Raw genomic sequence first — 18843 nt, 5'->3', positions numbered from 1 at the left:
TCACCCCCAGGCTTTTGACTGATCTCACGGGAGAGGGAGCCAGCCCCAAGGAAGTAGGCCAAAACGTGGCATTCCATGGATGATTGGGGCCTCCTACCAAAACGAGCTCGGTTTTTGTAGGGTTCAGCTTTAAATGGCTGTGATGCATCCACTCCGCAATGGTCAGCATGATACTCTGGAAATTGGTACGGGAGGAAGGGAGGGAGTCTATGGGGAAAATTAACTGAAGATCGTCCGCATAATTGTATATTGTGACCGGAGAGTTGCGGAGGGAGGCTAAAAGAGGTTGGAGGTACAAATTAAAAAGGAGAGGAGAAAGTGCAGAGCCCTGTGGAACACCGCAGGGAAGGGAAGTGTAAGAGGCGGAGAAGGTGGAAAGATGAACAGACTGCGAACGTTGATGGAGAAAAGATCTAAGCCAGTCAAGGGCCACTCCCTGGATGCCGGCGTTGTGGACACGGTCGATCAGAAGAGCATGATCGACCGTGTCGAAAGCCGCCGAAAGATCTAATAGGACGAGGGCTTGAGAAGTGTTTTTGTCCGCCCCTTTCCTAAGGGTGTCCATGACAGCCACTATGACCGCCTCGGTGGAGTGGAGGGGTCTAAATCCAGCTTGTTGGGGGGTCTAGGAAGGACGATTTCTCTATAAAAGAGCTCAAGCAGCGAGTAACAAAGGTCTCCAAAATCTTTCCCAGGTAAGGTAGGAGAGAAATGGGCCTATAGTTGCAGAGTATTGAAGGATCTGCGTTAGGTTTCTTCAATATAGGGAGAACTGCAGCTTGCTTGAATGAAGATGGAACCTTCCCGATGGCAAGGGAGTTATTAAGTAGTGCCAGAGGGGGACCTGGGCAAGCAAGGAAGGCTTCTTTAAGACCTGCGGGGGGCAGCAATCATTGGGGGAGCCCGAACTGACTTTATTAAGTAGAGTGATGAACTCTTCTAGAGATATAGATGGAAACTCTGTCAGAATACTGGTATTTATGGGGGGAAGAGGAGGAGAATTGGGGGATGCCGGGGAAGGAATATTATTTTTTATAGTGATGATTTTATCTGTAAAGTAGGAGTTGAGTGAATCGCAGAGGATCTGGGTAGGCTGCGGTTGAAGGGTGACTCTGTCTGGCAAGGAGAGTTCATTAACAACTGAAAATATGTCTTTAGTTTTGTTATTGGAGTTCAAGATTTTTTGCGAGAAATATGCCGTCTTGGCTGTCGAGATTGATTGTTTGTAGGATTTCAAATTCTCGATGTTGGCAAGTTTAAGCAGAGGTTCATAATGGCGACTAATGGCTAACGCTGATTAACAACTCTCTTCAGTTAGCAGCCGTTCCCAAATCCTGGAAACATGCTAAGGTAGTCCCTCTCCTAAAATAGCCAACGCTGGACCCTGCTAGGCCGGACAGTTACCGACCTATCTCCCTACTGCCATACTTTGTTAAGATAGCGGAAGCCCATGTGAATTCCATTCTGACCACTCACCTGGAATCCAATGGAAATCTGGACGAGTCCCAAAATGGCTTCTGTGCAAAACATAGCACGGAATCGGCCCTATTGGCGGTTACGGAACATCTAAGGGAGGTGCAGGACCAGGGCGAGACCTCCTTTGTGATTCTGATGGACCTGAGTGCGGCCTTTGACAAGGTCTCCCACAGGATCTTGTTAGAACGACTGTGGGAGATCGGAGTCAGAGGGAGTGCCCTGGATTGTTTCAGGTCTTTTTTATCTGACCGCTCCTTCCAGGTGCGTGCCCCGCAGGCACTCTGTGGAATGTGGGGTCCTGCAGGGCTCTGCGCTTAGCCCCACATTGTTTAATGTGTATGTCCGCCCACTGGCCATGCTGGCTCGAGATCGTGAGATTAGGCTGGTATCGTACGCTGACGATACTCAGCTTGTTTTTACTCTCTCCAAAAACACTGAGCTGGACCAAATCAAATTCCGGGAAGACATCCAGGCCATTTATAACTGGCTGTCCCAGAATTGTCTGCAGCTAAATTCCTCCAAAACGGAGGCACTTGTCATAGGCAATGAAACCCATTGATGGAACAATCATTGGTGGCTCTTCACATTAGGACCTCCACCTATGCCTAAGGAGTTAGTAAAAAATCTAGGAGTGATGTTAGACAACGCACTCTCTCTAGAGGCACATGCCAAAAAAGTGGCGGGCACTTGCTACGGTCGCTTACGTGCCCTAAAACCCATTCTTGGCTTCTTTGAGCCTCCCACGCGCCAGGTTATAGTCCAGGCTGTAGTCTTATCCCACCTAGACTACTGTAATGCTCTCTAACCTGACAGTAATCAATAGGCTACAGAGAGCTCAGAATGCGGCGGCCCGTACTTTGTTTGCCCTCCCTAAAACCTGTCACACCTCCCCGATTTTAGACGCCTGCATTGGCTGCCAATCAAACAACGCATCCAATTTAAAACACTATGCATAACCCATAGGATTCTGTATGGCTCCAGTCCACGAATTCTGCAGGGACTTTGTACTTTTTATGTTCCCACGCGTACCCTTCGCTCAGCGGATCTAGCTCTTGCTGGCACAATCAAGATCCGGAGAAGTAGAGCTGGTGGCCGCTCTTTTAGGTACCTGGCCCCGAAGCTATGGAATTCGATCCCCCTAAAGGCTCGGGCCACCACTAACCATATGCTCTTCAGGAAACAGATCAAAACCTGGTTGTTCTCCTCTATCTAGCTTACTCTCACTGGCCGCGCTGTTGCATTTCCTGTTATGTCCATAAGCGCTGGGACGCCCCGTTGCTGGGGTGACCATGCGCTATACAAAAAAAATTAACATAACATTACAGTGCCACTAGAAACACTTAGGCAACATTTGGTTAGCGAGATAACATGTCATGGAACGGAGTTGCCTCCAGCCACAAGCTAAAATAAGTACTGCAATACTCGCGTAACCTACACAGTAGGGACGGGTGCAGCTAAATGAGACACTTTTCACAGACCAGAAGCATAAATTTGGGCTAAAACAACATTGTGTTATTCACTCTAAGACATATTGTGCGCTTATGCGGAGTCTGGGGGTCTTTCTCTGCAGGTGGGGTTCAAAACGCCAATTTCATGTTTTAATTGAGCCACATTTGCACACTTCACCTGCTGCCCTTACTTAATTAGGCCTCAGGGCCAGCCAGACACTATGGCTACGCTTTCGGACGAGGCTATGGACAGTCCATTTACACGGCGCACAACTATAGGTATCGGTACCCCAAAAACAAGGCGGGTGGCTGGAGGCAGCGGGGTTATTTTGCCTTCTATGCTGAAACTGGTGAGTACTTTCACATCTACCAGCATGCACAGCTTAAGGCCTTCTTGTCCCAGGTGAACCCCAACCTGACCCTGCGCAGTGCTAAAACTCAGGATGTCAGGTGCAGGTGAACCCCCCAGGAGGACGCCTCAGTGCAGTGCTCGCTGGGGCCCACACCATGTCCTGCAGGGGGCGGAGCGTTTGGAGACAGACTCTGAAAGAGCCCGATGGGACTCCCATCTCCTCGCCCCTCAAGACCATACGCTTCCCCGACGCGTCCCGCAGATGAACCACCTTCACGGAGGAAGAACGCAGAGGCCGAGGCTGGCGGAGAGTGGAAACCCGAGAGTGGAGAGAGTTCTGGGGAGCCACCCGCAGAGGAGCAGGGTAGCCCCACGAGGGAAGCTGTGCAGACTGGCAAGAGGAGGCTAGCTTAGAGGATGAGAAGAGAGACCAGAAAGCTGAAGTGGACGCAGCCGCAGAGCCCGGGCAGCAAGAAACCACTGCCTCCCCCGACAAAGGCAGACTGCGTTTCGAGGTGAGGAGCTCCATAAAATAAATAGTGCTACTTAAGAACACGTACCGTGTAACAAAAGTAAAAGGGCCAGTAGCCATGGGAGATGACAAATGAAGACTTAGCCATAATAAGGAGAGACTAACAAGCCTCAAAATGAGCCAGAAGACAGCATTTAGCAATCCTTGACCCTTTTTCCAGGCAGGTCGCTCCCCACACCCGCGCAGCTCCACTTGACTGTGCCCCTGCTCTGTGCCCAGCCGCCGCTCCTACTGACTGAGTTTGAGGCCCACCTCCACACGCAGGTGACCACCTGCGCCTCATCCCTGGTGGCCACTGATAGGCCGCAGGTCTGCTTACTAGTTCTGCACTGTACATTGTTTTGATTTTGTTTGATTGTTTTGCTGCTCTTTTCTGGTATTAACACTGTTGTTAATTGTTTCTGTAAGCATTGTTTTCATTCCCCTTCCTTTGTGCCCCTTTTGCCTTCTGTTTCCCTTTTGCCGTTCCTGCCTCCTGTTTTCCCGCTGCTGCGTCCCCTGCGGCCCCGCCCCCCACTCACCCTTTCGCCTGCTCCCCCAGCCAGCTGCTCCTCTGTCCCACTTCCCCTTCTTATGGTGCCCTCTGCGCGGCCGCGCCACTCGCGCGCCTAAGGCAATCCTATCTGCGCCCGTCCATGCCTGGACCGTGCCCAGTGCCACAAATGTGACGACGCACGACTCCGCTATGATGCCAGCACCCTCCACGCACTCAACACCGGACGAGAACACACCTGCTTTCAGGCCACCCCAAGTGCACCCATGGGCCCTTCTACCGCAGCTTCACCAGCATCAGAGCTGCCAATCCGCCCACCAGGACAGGACCCAACCACCTCCGTTGCATACTCCTGAACAACCGCTTCGCACACAAACACGCCGGCGAATTCTGGGACCTGCTCGACACATCCTCTCCAGACGTCGTCTTCCTGACGGAGACCTGGATGAACGACTCCTCGGCACTCGACATCGCCATAGCCATCCCAGATAACTACAAGATCACCCGCAGAGACTGCACCAATGGAGTAGGAGGAGTCGCCGCCATCTTCTACAAGTCCACCCTCAAGGTCTCTACCAACTTAAACGACACCCTCAACACCGCCGAACACCTGCACTTCCAGATCCACACCGATCCCAACACCACCCTCGGAGGAACCCTGATCTAAAGACCACCCAGACCCAGACCACAGTTCAGCGACTCCATCGCTGACTTCGTCAGCACGCACACCCTCACCTCCACGGACTACATCCTCCTAGGAGACCTGAACTTCCACCTCGGAAACAACATCAACACCAACTCCACCACCCTGATTGACAACCTCGCCAACCTCGGACTCAGACAGCTCGTGATAACACCCACTTACTCCGCCGGCCACACTCTGGATCCCATCTTCTCCGCAAGCTCTCATGTCTCCTTCAGCCACACCTCCGAACTTCACTGGACTGACCATCGCTGCACCACTTCACCTTCCGGAAACCCACCAGGCACCATGGCACCCAACAGATCCCCAGCCGCTGCTGGAGCAAAGTCACAGAAGACCAACTAACCACCACCCTCGCCCAGAGCCCACACATTGACCCCATCTACCCGGACGCCGCCGCCAGCAAACTCAGATGCTGGATCAACTACTGCGCCAACACCCTCGCCCCGGTCAAGAACACCTCCAACAGACGCACCAACAGGAATGCCAGCTGGTTCACCACAGAACTCCAGAACTCCAAACAAAACTGCCGAAAACTGTAGATGAAATGGCGTCACCTCATCAGATCCGCCAAAAAGACCTCCTTCAAGGATCACCTCGACAACAACGCTCATAACAGCAAAGAGCTCTTCAACATTGTGAAAGAACTCTCCAACCCCAGCTCCAACATCAACAACACCCCACCATCCCAAGACCTGTGCAACTCCCTTGCCTCCTTCCACCGCAAGATCGCAGACATCCATGACAGCTTCGACAACCAGACCACCACGGCGGCTAACGACACCTCAGACCCCACAGCCACCACCCACAGCAACCCCCTGCTCACATGGACTAACATCAACAACGACAACACCATCAAAATCATGAGCACCATCCACTTCGGTGCCCCGTCAGACCCATGCCCTCACCACATCTTCAACAAAGCCAGCGCCACCATTGCACCCCACCTCCACAAGGCTATCAACATCTCCTTCAAGACAGTGACCTTCCCAGAGAGCTGGAAGCTCGCCGAAATCAACGCCTTGTTCAAGAAACCCAGGGCAGATCCAAGGGACCTCAAGAACTTCCGGCCCATCTCCCTGCTCCCGTTCCTGGCGAAGGTCATTGAGAAGACCGTCAACAAACAGCTGACCCACTACTTTGAGGAGAACAACATCCTGGACCCTATCGAGTCTGGGTTCCGCAGCAACTACAGCACCGAAATGGCCCTCATTGCCACCACCGATGACATCAGGGCCCTGCTGGACAACGGCGAGACCACGGTCCTCATCCTCCTTGATCTCTCAGCCGCTTTCTACGCGGTCTGCCACCACACCCTATGCACTCGCCTCCACGATGCAGGAATCTGAGGCAAAGCACTGGACTGGACCTCCGACAGAAGACAGAGCGTCCGTCTCTCCCTTTCCGATCCGAAGCATCCAAAGTCATCTGCGGCGTACTCCAAGGTCCATCCCTCAGCCCGACTCTGTTTAACATCTACATGGCCTGCTCACCCGCGTTGCCAGACTGCACAACCTCAACATCATATCCTACACCGACGACACACAGCTGATCCTTTCCCTCACCAAAGACTCTTGCACCGCCAAAACCAACCTCCACAAAGGAGTGAAAGCCGTCGCTTAATGGATGAAGAACAGCCGTCTGAAACTGAACTCAGACAAGATGGAGGTCCTCATCCTCGGCTCCACCCCCTCAGCTTGGGATGACTCCTGGTGGCCGACTGCTCTGGGGGCAGCTCCGACACCCACCGACCACGCACGCAACCTGGGATTCATCCTGGACTCAACACTCTCCATGACCAAGCAAGTCAATGCCATCTCATCCTCCTGCTTCAACACCCTCTGCATGCTCCAAAAGATCTACAGGTGGATCCCCACCGACACAATAAGAACGGTCACCCAGGCTCTCGTCAGCAGCAGGCTGGACTGCGGAAACGCCCTTTATGCCAGAGCCCTGGCCAAACTGCTGAAACGACTGCAACGCAAACAAAACGCCTCTGCAAGCCTGATCCTTGACATCCCCCGCCACATCACAACCCACTTGAGAGACCTGCACTGGCTTCGCATGAAGAAAAGGATCACATTGAAGCTCCTCACCCATGCACACATGGCACTCCACAACACCGGATCAACATACCTCAGCAGACGACTCACTTTCTACACCTCAAACCGCCAGCTGTGCTCCACCAACTTCGCCCTCGCCACCATCCCCCGCATCTGAAGAACGACCACCGGTGGCAGATCGTTCTCCTACCTGGCCGCCAAGTCCTGGAATGCCCTCCCCATCCTCCTACAGCAGACCGAAGACCTTCTGACCTTCAGGGGGCTACTCAAGACCTGGCTGTTCGAACATTAGCAGCACTCCCGCCCCCACAGTGCATTGAGACCTTTACGGGTGAGTAGTGCACTCTATAAATGCCTTTATTGATTGATTAATTGATTGATTGATTGATTTACGGAGGCCAAAGACACAAACCAATGGACGGAGAGTGGGCGGAGCTTCCGTGAAGCTTCACTCCATACTGTATGCCTCGCAAAGCGAGCAGCGTATGCAAGCTACCGCTATCGGCTCGACCCAGGTCTCTTGGGAGCATAGGATTGGGTAGGATGCAATTATATTATACCACTCCTTATTGTCTTTTTAGGACGAGCATCAGTGCATGCATGGGCGTCCGCAGGGGGGGGGCAAGGAGGGGCGCTAGCCCCCCCATAGAGCGACCCTCCTTACGCCCCCTGCGGACGCCCATGAAAACCCCCAATACGGGGTTCTCACTCTCTTTCCTCTCCTTTCTTTTATTTTCTTCCCTGTGAAACGGATCCAAAAAAGAAAGACGTTTTTGCTGGAAATGTCATAGTTTTCTGACATTTTAATTCTAAAGTGCAGCATTGGCAATAAAAGGCTAAAAATATGAAAAATAGATAAATATCTAAATAAAGTAAGACAGAGTGGTAGCAAACTGGCCAAACTGATTTTATTCACACTGAAACACATTAGCGCCACTTTTACAGAGTTTGCCAGTGAAGCGCTATTTTTGTTTTCTTGTCTTTGTTTTCCCAGGACTTGGAACTACTGCACCAATCCTGGAGGTACTGCAATGTGTGGATTGGAAAACAAAATGTGTACTGCGGCTCTGCGTCCAGGGATGTGGTCTTTTTACCATACTGCTTACCTTTTGTAAGGGTATAAGCAATGGACACTGAAATGGGTCCATTCAGGGCCCTGTAGTCGTGTCCTTAACTTTTCAGGCAAAATCACTCACTGATTTCTGAATAGTGAGTGTAAAAGCGTTAAGGTAACCATGTTGTTCCTGCTTACATTTCCGATGGTTTGCTAAATTTTGCATTCCCTATAAGTGTTTGCTTTTTCCAGGATGTTGTTACTTTTTTTTGTAGGCCGCATATTGCTCTTGTCTAGTGCGTAATTTAAATTGAGCCGCATCCAGGTGTTTATAGCGGGCAACAATTGGGTTGTAGTTGAAGACAATAGGAGTTTTTCTCAGTGGGGCAGAGGATGTGGCACTATGGTCAGAGCTGCTGAATTTGGAACTTAATAACCAGTCCACCAGACCACTCTCTTGCGAGAGCACAATCACATGCTAGACCTTAGAAGGCACCAGGACCTTAAAAGTCCTGGTGCCTTCTCTCCAGCAGGTGGACCCTAGCATGACATGTGTGGGTTAATCTTTAAGGCTTGTCCACCACTATCTATACTGAAGTTCACCTCCAGTCTTGCGGGCAGGCCAATGAAGCAGCACACCCTAGAACAACAGTCACTGAGGTCACAGGACCCTTGAGAAGGGCCAGCTCTAGGGCGGTGCAACCAGTGTGACCGCACCGGGTGCTGACTTTAGGTGGAGGCATCATGTTTGCAAGTATATTATGGTTTTAAAAATGCTTGCTGCCTCCTTCTTGGCCTCCAGCAATTTTCGGCAACAATTAAAATGTCATGATGACTCTGGTGATTAATGCTCTTCCTAGAGAGAGGTCAGAATTTTGTCTAGTGGAAGTTTTGACTCGTGGAAAGGTAGCTCAGAGGGTTAATGTACCGGCTGCAAAGAACATGCGCCATGCAGATCACAAAGTGCACATAATGTGATTAGGTCAGTGGGCTACTGCTTTTGCCAGAGAGATCCTTTTGTTACTTGCAGTTTATAAGTTAAAATCCTAACTTAGAACAGTGAGCTATTAACTGTCATCTAAGAGCTGCATACAAACTGCAAGATATAAATTAGAGCGTTATGTCCCCCCTCCGCCCACCCCCCCAGTCTTTGATTATCCTAATGTCCCAAAAAGCGTTTTTTTGGACAGAAATCAATTCTGATTATTAAGGAGAAGCCCCAACCATGGTATTACGTTTTAAATTCCAGGTATTGTGTTTATCCAGACCAATCACTATAAAACTATACGGGCTACTAGTATGGTTGTCATGTGACTCCTATACCTTGTATTCCTTAGTCTTATGTAACATTTTCTATACAGTGATTTACACACATATTGATTGTCTGTGTAATGTGTGTGATGTAAAGTGCTCTGACACCCTACAGTGGTATGAGTGGCGCTGTAAATCAAATTAAATGCATCTGAGAGAGAATGGTTATGGAAACTTGGGGGGCACAGTTAAAGGGTGGTAGTGAGGGAATCCATGGAAGAGGTGGTCATTGGGGGGGCACTAACAAACATTAATGCACAGGATACCACCAGTGCTATGGCTGGCCCTGCCCTTGAGGCCAGTCTGCCTCACCCATAGGTACCTCCATTAGCCTTGTTTCAGCAGTAGTAGACCAGAACTTTATCCCTTTCGAACTCCCACTTAAGAGTCATCTAGTGGGTAGGAGTAAGAGTACAGTAAAAGCGACAGCACCGTCACAGAGAAAACCCTGCTGGAAGACCATCATAGGACATCCTGACTTTATGAATAAAGCCCTTGAGAAGAGACCCTCCCTGACAGGAGATGTGATTAGAGACACCCAGCTATTTGGGGAATGGATAATGGAACTTAGCATAGACACAGGTCCTACTGAACCTAGATTAGTCCCCAGAAAGGAAGCACAGAATAAGAAGACATCTGCACCATGGTTCTTACTGACCCTAAATGAAAAACAAGGGGAAGTGAGGATTTTAGAGCGAAAATGGCACAGAAAGTATGGAAAAAATGACCTGAATACGTATAAAGCGGCACAGCGAGAATATCACACGTTGGTAAAAATGGCGAAAACTAATTATTATTCGGAAGCTATAAACAATAACAGTAATAAACAAAAAGAAATCTTTAAGATAGTAAATACTTTTATGAATCCGAAATCCTTGCAGAAATAAATCCCCCCTTCCCAAACACTCTGCAATACCATAGCGGATTTCTTTGAGGAAAGAATCCATACCCTTATCAAAGATTTCCCGCTCCCTATGTCATTGACTGAAAATGGGGATATTAGGACTGGGACAGGTGTAGCCACTATGAGTAGGTTCTCTCTGATTAATTTAGAGGATACCCGGGCAGCCATACTGGCCATAAAATCAGGCACCCCGTTTGACCCCTGTCCGCCTCTGGTCCTGCAGTCCATGGTGGACATTGTAAATCCCACCATAAACAATATAATAAATTCCTCCCTTGACCAGGCCTTAATCCCTGCAGAATGGAAGCTAGCAGCAGTAAAACCTCTACAAAAAAAGCAGATAGCAGACCACGCAACTCTCTCAAACCTGTGACCTATCTCGCTGCTTCCAGTTCTCTGTAAATTAACAGAGAAGTTTGTAAATAAACAGCTAACCGCCTTCCTGGAGGAAAATAATGCCTGGCATCCAAATCAGGCAGATTTTAGGGCCCAACATTCAACAGAGTCTGCCCTCCTCTTTACTACGGAGACATTGCGAGCCGCAATGGACCAGGGAAAGAAGGCCGTCCTGGTACTATTGGACCTGTCCGCGGCTTTCGATACAGTCTCACATACCCTCCTTGTTGACCCTTTTAGCCGCGGCAGGTGTTGAAGGTAATGTACTAGGTTGGATTAAAAATTTCCTGGTAGACAGGTGGCAAGTAGTAACTTTAGGCCATTTTAGATCAGAGGAGAAACATCTGACCTCAAGGGTACCGCAGGGCTCTTGTTTGAGCCCCACGCTTTTTAACGTATATATGGCCCCCCTGATCGCACTGATATCATCCTTTGAGATCAACACCATCTCGTACGCGGATGATACTCAGCTCATCCTGGTGTTAGATGATGATACCACAGAGACTGAAAACAACCTGAAAAATTGTCTCAAAGCCACCTTCGAATGGATGAGCAATAACCACCTACGGTGCAACACAGGGAAAACTGAAATCCTGCCCTTTGGCCAACATAATGATTTCAATCCCTCACAATGGTGGCCAGAAGATGCCACCGTGCCCCAAAATACCATTAACTCAGTTTGAAATCTGTGGATTAAGTTTGATGCTACTCTGTCTTTCAACCAACAGGCCCTGGTAGTGGCGGGAACCTGTTTTAGCATCATAAAAGGTCTGAGGAAATTTTTCGACCTAATACCACTCTCAGCCCGAAAAATGGTGGCGGTAGCACTTATAACATCCTGCTTAGACTATTGCAACAGCGTATATGCAGGGACAAACAGGGCGGTTGGTCATAAGCTGCAGATGGTCCAGCATGCAGCAGCTAGATTGGTGCTGAGATGGCATAGGAGGACATCGGCCACAGCAGCAATGAATACCCTTCACTGGCTACCGATCCGTAAGAGGGTGCTGTTTAAAGTCCTACTGATCACGTTTAGGGCCGATCATTCACGAGGGCCCAGCTACCTACTGAGGATGTTTAAACTATACTTACCCTCGCGTAACCTGAGGTCCTCAAATTCATATCTGCTCACCATTCCCACCTTTAGGCTAAAAACCAGGGGAGGAAAGGCACTGGCGGTTTTGGGATCAAAGGCCTGGAACAAACTCCCCCTACCTCTTCGTCAAATCACCCTTGAATCAGCCTTTAGGAAGTCGCTGAAAACCTGGGTCTTTAGCCTTCCGGACACATTATGCAAAAGTTTAATCTGAAGTGGTACGTCCCCCATGATTAGTAGTTGAACCCTTTCTTATTGGTTTTCTCAAAGCGCCAAGATGCTCCGTGGAGTGATAGTTTGCGCTATATAAAATAACACTTACATTACAATAGTAGCTGCAACTCACCAGGGATTGGCAATGCAGGACTTGCACGCACACCAAACTAAGTTCGCAAACTTACAGTCACCCGGCTTTATTCACAAGCACTTTTAACATGTGCTGCCTGCTGTGGGGCCACTGGAATTAGTTATGCAGCAAATGATGACAACATTATGCCGTAGTGTTGACTAAATTATGCATTAAAAAAAGGCTGCAGCGTAATGCAGTATATTTTCAGATATTTTATCATTTTGGCGTGTGTCCACATGCTAACAGTCTCAGGAAAGATTTTGCCTTATTAGTACCACTGTAACATACACACACAGCAGTGAGAAAGATGACCAGTCAACCTTTGCAATAGGCCATCCACTCCGCAGCAACACAAGTCACATTTCATATTAACTTTTGATATGTTTGAGCTACGAACAATTTATTATTTTAAATGGTCAGATCATGCAGCAGATCTTGCATTATGAGGCAAATATGGCAGAGCAATAATTTTAGAGAAAACGTTTGCAAACTAGGATATTTTGCCATTCATGTTTGAACTGCTGTTGTGGAAAAAGGGAGTAGTCCTGATGACAGAAACTCCATGGCTCGGAGAAAAATCGTTTGTGTTTCCACATTTTATCGTATCTGGTACATTCTGTGATTAGAAGCATATCCCACTTTGGGAATATAGTTTAATGTTAATAACTCATTATAACCTTAAATAATCATGTGTATCCATTGGTTGATTAAAATGGGCAGTGAAATGCCAAACAAATACTAAAAATTGGGATGTCTGCGCATTCTGGTCACACCTCTGGCTCCACCCACAGATCCAATCCTTGGGTTATTCCTGCCCACTTCGACCACTGTGTAAGACTCCGCATCCCTGGACCTGTGATGTGTCGCTGCTGCGGGTCCCGCATGTGCAACACATTTACGGTGCCGGGCTTCCGCATAAGGGAGTTGACCATTATTGTATCCCTAAACGTGGGCACATTGTCAGTTTGACATTGACTACACATAGAGGGACTCTAAGTTTCTTTTAAAAAATAAAGCTAACATTTGGACCTATACATTTTATTTTGTATAAATTAATTGAATGTGTGTAAAATGTAGCTATGCCCGGGGAATTCTAGTAAAGGGAGCACCCATTGGCGCATCACTAGCATGTGTGATTGCTGCATTATTTATTACTAACTTTGACGTTGTGCTTTAACTTTGGATAAAAGTTATCATGAATTCTAGCACCAAGAAGCCAATATTGGTGAATATGTGTGCTACAAATAATCCTTTAACATACACTGTGCATACAGTATATTCAATCTGGTGCTTTTATCATAGGCTGTTTTAAAGTATTCTGATAAAAATCGAATCAGCCTTGATTGGTGTTGGATCGAGGACCCAGAAGTCTGCACACCTAGAAGATAGAGATAAAGCAACATGTCAGAAAGTTTAGCGTTTTCCCTACAGGTGGTGTTTGTTGGCCTGTGGCAGGGTCAGTTACATGTCCTGGATTCCTGGCATTTAATTGAGTCTACCCCCGTTCTGCGCCCCAGTGCTTCTTGTGCCCCACCTGGCACACATCAGGTCGGAGGATGGTGATGATGTTAACATTTTGCCCCCCCCTGGAAAAATGTCTGCGGACGCCCACTCACGCACTGTCTGCAAGGCCTCCTGCAATCACTCCATGGGGTGTTATACAGCATGCTGCTTGCGCTTGGTACATTTCAGCATCACTTATGTTTAATGGCTCCTTATTGGTTAGCGCTCCGAAACATCGTTTCCAGTTTTTGCGCGAAGAGCACCGACTGTTTACAGTTCCCTTACACTCATAAGCGTTTTGTGTTCTTTAGGCACTAATTGTTTATTTACTTGTTATTAACACCACCAGCAAGAGTCATATTGATGGAACTCATATTTAAAAAAAAATGTTCTGATTGCGCTTGTGGTACATAAACGAAGCTTGCCCCACGTCACGTCATTTAAATTCACAAGGAGACTCCCACGGAACACGATTGTATGGGAAGCCACCGGCTTCTTACACGCCCCTGGTGCATGTCAGCACTCCGGCTTGACACTGCCAGCAAGACTCATAGTGATGTTTTCCAGGACAATAGTTATAATTTATGCTATGATACAAAACCGTTCCGATGACGCTTGTGTGGCGAAGCTGGCGCCAAGTCATTTACATTCACCAGGTGAGCCAGCTTACACATCTGCGGTGTACATCAGCACTGCAGCTTGGTACTGCGTGATCTGATTGGCTGGCTGGGTTTAGACATCCCTCTTTTCTGCCTATTTTGTAGCAATGTAAAAAGAGCCAAAGTGCCCCGTTGTGAAAAAAATCTATGCAGTGAAATGACGCTGTTTCAACTAAAGCATATATGTGTGAGAATACTTTTAAAAGAGATGTATTCTTGGTAACAAGTCATTGGCGGGTTCCTGTTTCGAGATGTCAACATTAAGTTGCCCCACCTCTTACTTTTACATGAGCCAATCGGAGTTGCCCAGGAATCATAACTAAACAAGTGATACAATAGGCTACAGTGACGCAAAATACGGAGCACCCACAAGTCCCTTCCTGCGCATTGATGATACTCCTCCAACCCCGGCTATTATGGCTGAGATACCCGCCACCCCCTCTCAACACAATCCCCAAAGGAGGGAAACCGGAAACAGTTCTTGAAGTTTTTGGAAGTGGGAGGGAGTGACCCTCCCGGCCGTATTTATTAAAACAAAAAATTAAAACATTTAAACATTAATGTACAATTTCATACCACATTGCGATGTTTGGCTAACCTTAACAGATTCTCTAATACAGAGGTTCTCCTAGCCGAACTAACATCCTACAAAAACATTTACTTGAAATATTGAAATTGTACATCCTAACGTTTAAGGGCCAACGGCAAGGTCGTAACCGGTGTCAAGATCCCTAACCAGACATACCCCCCCCCACTTGGGAGGGGCGACAGCACTGAGGCGTACTCAAGTGCAACTACTACCAATTTCCCTTGACTTGACGGGGGCACTTATCAACTCGACGCCAGTTAAAGGTCGTTCGAAGACTCGTGTGAGGTATCTAGAAGGTATCGTAGACCTCCCCCCAACCCCACACAACTTACCGCATCTGCCGTCGCAGATGTCACTGGCCCCGGGAAATTCCCCAGGAGGGGGCTGTAACCCCTCCTACACAGGAAGGGGCCTTGACCGCCTTTCCTCTTCTTTCGGCGACCCATCCTTAGAAGGGACCGCCTCCCCGTTGAGGGGCCAAAGGCCACCTCCCCCGAGCACTCCCATCCGTGTTGGGTGACGCCCACTCATAGGGATCTTCCAATTAGTGCTCACCGATCATGACCTTACCGCCCGACCAAAATAAATACGACAAATGCTAACTAAACGAAACTACATTGGCCACTATGACCGAAAAAGCCTGTTTATAAATGGACCTTAAATCCGAAGTTCTTTAATCACAAACTTGTAAAATTAGACCAATCTTTATTACACATTCAACATCAACACAATACTAAAACAACCTGTAAACGAAATAGAATAATTGATCAATTTTATTAAAACAACTGGCTGTCCTCAGGGGCTGGTGGGTGGGTCAAAATTGGCTCTTCGTTCCGTCTCGAGCTCACGTGCAGCGAGGAGGTGCAGCTTCAGAGCACAGGAACAAGAGGATGTCTTCTGGTCTTGCGTCCCTTTTTATCCATCTTCAGGGCGGGCGTAAACCCGCCCCTGCCTGCCCCGAGGGCGTGGCCGGCCGCGTCAGTGTCTAGGCCAGCCCACTCTAGGGCGGGAAAAAGCGCGCCCCGGCTACGCCGCTTCGGGCATACCAGCCGAGACGCGCCTCCCGCCCAAAATGGCTTCCCGGGGGGATCGAGGCACTCTGCCATACGTTCGGGGGGACCGAGTGGTCGCCCCTTTCCATATGGCTGAGATACCCGCCACCCCCTCTCAACACAATCCCCGAAGGAGGGAAACCGGAAACAGTTCTTGAAGTTTTTGGAAGTGGGAGGGAGTGACCCTCCCGGCCGTATTTATTAAAACAAAAAATTAAAACATTTAAACATTAATGTACAATTTCATACCACATTGCGATGTTTGGCTAACCTTAACAGATTCTCTAATACAGAGGTTCTCCTAGCCGAACTAACATCCTACAAAAACATTTACTTGAAATATTGAAATTGTACATCCTAACGTTTAAGGGCCAACGGCAAGGTTGTAACCGGTGTCAAGATCCCTAACCAGACATACCCCCCCCACTTGGGAGGGGCGACAGCACTGAGGCGTACTCAAGTGCAACTACTACCAATTTCCCTTGACTTGACGGGGGCACTTATCAACTCGACGCCAGTTAAAGGTCGTTCGAAGACTCGTGTGAGGTATCTAGAAGGTATCGTAGACCTCCCCCCAACCCCACACAACTTACCGCATCTGCCGTCGCAGATGTCACTGGCCCCGGGAAATTCCCCAGGAGGGGGCTGTAACCCCTCCTACACAGGAAGGGGCCTTGACCGCCTTTCCTCTTCTTTCGGCGACCCATCCTTAGAAGGGACCGCCTCCCCGTTGAGGGGCCAAAGGCCACCTTCCCCGAGCGCTCCCATCCGTGTTGGGTGACGCCCACTCATAGGGATCTTCCAATTAGTGCTCACCGATCATGACCTTACCGCCACAGGCCGGATAGTTGACCGGCTATCCGGACCCCCCACAAAAATCCTACCTAAAGGTCATGTTTCAACGATTTTAACCATGCTAAAAAGTCTCCTAAGAGTAACTCATTCCCCACCCAAGACAAATGCACACCATCCCCCAAATACATACTGTCATCATTAATACAGCTATGAGAAATAGAATGCAATGTCCTGGAACGGAACAACCTACTCACTTTATTGTTAAGCTTTCTGACAGAATGGTTCAAAGCAGGAATAGAAATAGCCCCTCGCCACACCTTTCGTGGAATCAAATGGGACCATGCAATCGTGCACCCCGGAACTCTCCTCGCCAACCAACTTACAGTGGAAAGCATTGCCTCCAGGAGTAGTCGTCTACCGATGGTGACCAAATCATTGCCCCCGACATGCACTATAACTATAGACGGCGGTGACCTTGTCCGCTCTAACAAACCCTCGAAAAATGTTTGAAACTGGTCAATACAGAGACCGCCCCTTCCGTAGAAGGACATCCTGTACCCGTATTCCCCAGCTACGTGAATCATGTCACCTGCTTTGAATACGTCTGCGGCACGCCTCACGTATGAGTGGCCCACGACCCACACCTCCTTTTTCACAGCCGGTGATGTCTGACCGCTGGCCCGGTGTAGGGTCGACTGCATAGTCCGCCCCGCCTCGTGGGCTTGCGTAACTGAAAACCAAACAAAAACAAGAAGCGTGAGTACATTATTACAGCTTCACAACATGTGCAACCGCACGTATCTTTTATAACAATTGGAGGACCAACGCCCCACTCGTTTCACTTGCTCAACATTAAGACCCCTGGCTGTAGCTTCCGTAGCAGCCCCTATCCGAAAGGAATGGGTCCCAAATTCGCCCGGGTTCAAGCCCGCAGCAGCAATTGACATCGCAAGCACCCGCTGAAACTGAAATTTCGTCAGTGGGGTGGCGTCAGCGTGTCTTAACAAAGTCCCCCCCCATGATGCCACCCTTCGTGCTAGGTAATCCTCTAAACACTTCACCGGACATATGGAGGACCCAGGAATCCTGCGTATGATGACGCAGTCACCCATCCCATCTTGATCAGTCTTGGACTTTACAAAGGAGACAGTCATTGTTTCTCCCCTGATCTGAACGTGTTCACGGCACAAACCCCCTGCCACATCCAGTTTGTTCCTTGCAACTAGTTCGATTACCCGCATCGCTCCGTGAAATGCTAGCGTAAAAGCGGCTCGGAACAGCACCGCCTCAAATTGAGATGAACATGTGGCCGGGAGTGTGGCCAACAACTGGGACAATCTATCCAAACCTATCGGGCGCCTTTCATCTACTCTGCGACCCTCAAGGCGTTGCCACCCACGCAGCGCTTTCTGTACAACGAAAGACGCTGTTGGGTCCTGGATAGCGTGTGCTCTGGCAACAAAGGAAATGGCAGCACGATGCCTCTGGGCCGTAGCCACCGATCTCCCAGCCCTACGTAAGGACATCAGGAAATTCACTACCCATTCCTCGTGACCCCAAAGTCGCTCTCTATCACTCCCCAAAAAGGCTAAATAGGCCCGAAACGCCCCTTCATATGCCTTCCTCGTCCTTGGTGCTAGACTCTCTCCCACGAGGTGACGAAGTTCGGGGCACCGAGAGACCAGAGAGCTTCGGGAAAGGGTGCCGGCTCTGGGTCCGCTGAGGGGAGGAAACCCGAAAAAGCCTGCATTTGAAAACGAGACAGTGCGTCAGCCGCCTGATTCATCACCCCCGGAACATGCTTTGCTCTGAATAGCACGTTCAATTGCATACATAGTAAAACAATTTCCTTAAGCAGTCTTAAAATCAGTTTACAACGTGCTGCCTGACTATTGATGCACTCGACCACGGTCATATTGTCAGACCAAAATATGACAGAGTGATCTTTGAACCCTTCGGGCCATGTTCTCAAGGCCACCAAGATGGGAAACAGTTCCAGGAAAGCAATATTACTCGTCAGCCCATTCTCATGCCACCATGTCGGCCATCTTTGTGCCGACCATTTCGT

General features: G+C 49.0%; 1 protein-coding gene and 1 pseudogene across 1 annotated transcript in view; one reads left to right on the top strand and one right to left on the bottom strand.

The window, feature by feature from the left end:
- Positions 1-18843, bottom strand: part of LOC147670603 (saoe class I histocompatibility antigen, A alpha chain-like) — a 526786-nt gene that overhangs the window by 326114 nt on the left and 181829 nt on the right. The window lies entirely within an intron of this gene.
- On the top strand, positions 3146-3812 carry LOC147670604 (zygote arrest protein 1.L-like; annotated as a pseudogene).

The sequence above is a fragment of the Lissotriton vulgaris genome, unplaced genomic scaffold (assembly GCF_964263255.1).
Source record: "Lissotriton vulgaris unplaced genomic scaffold, aLisVul1.2 SCAFFOLD_1178, whole genome shotgun sequence".
NCBI classification, from domain to species: Eukaryota; Metazoa; Chordata; class Amphibia; order Caudata; family Salamandridae; genus Lissotriton; species Lissotriton vulgaris.
Note: the sequence above shows the minus strand (reverse complement) of the source record. Positions and strands in the feature narration are given on the sequence as shown.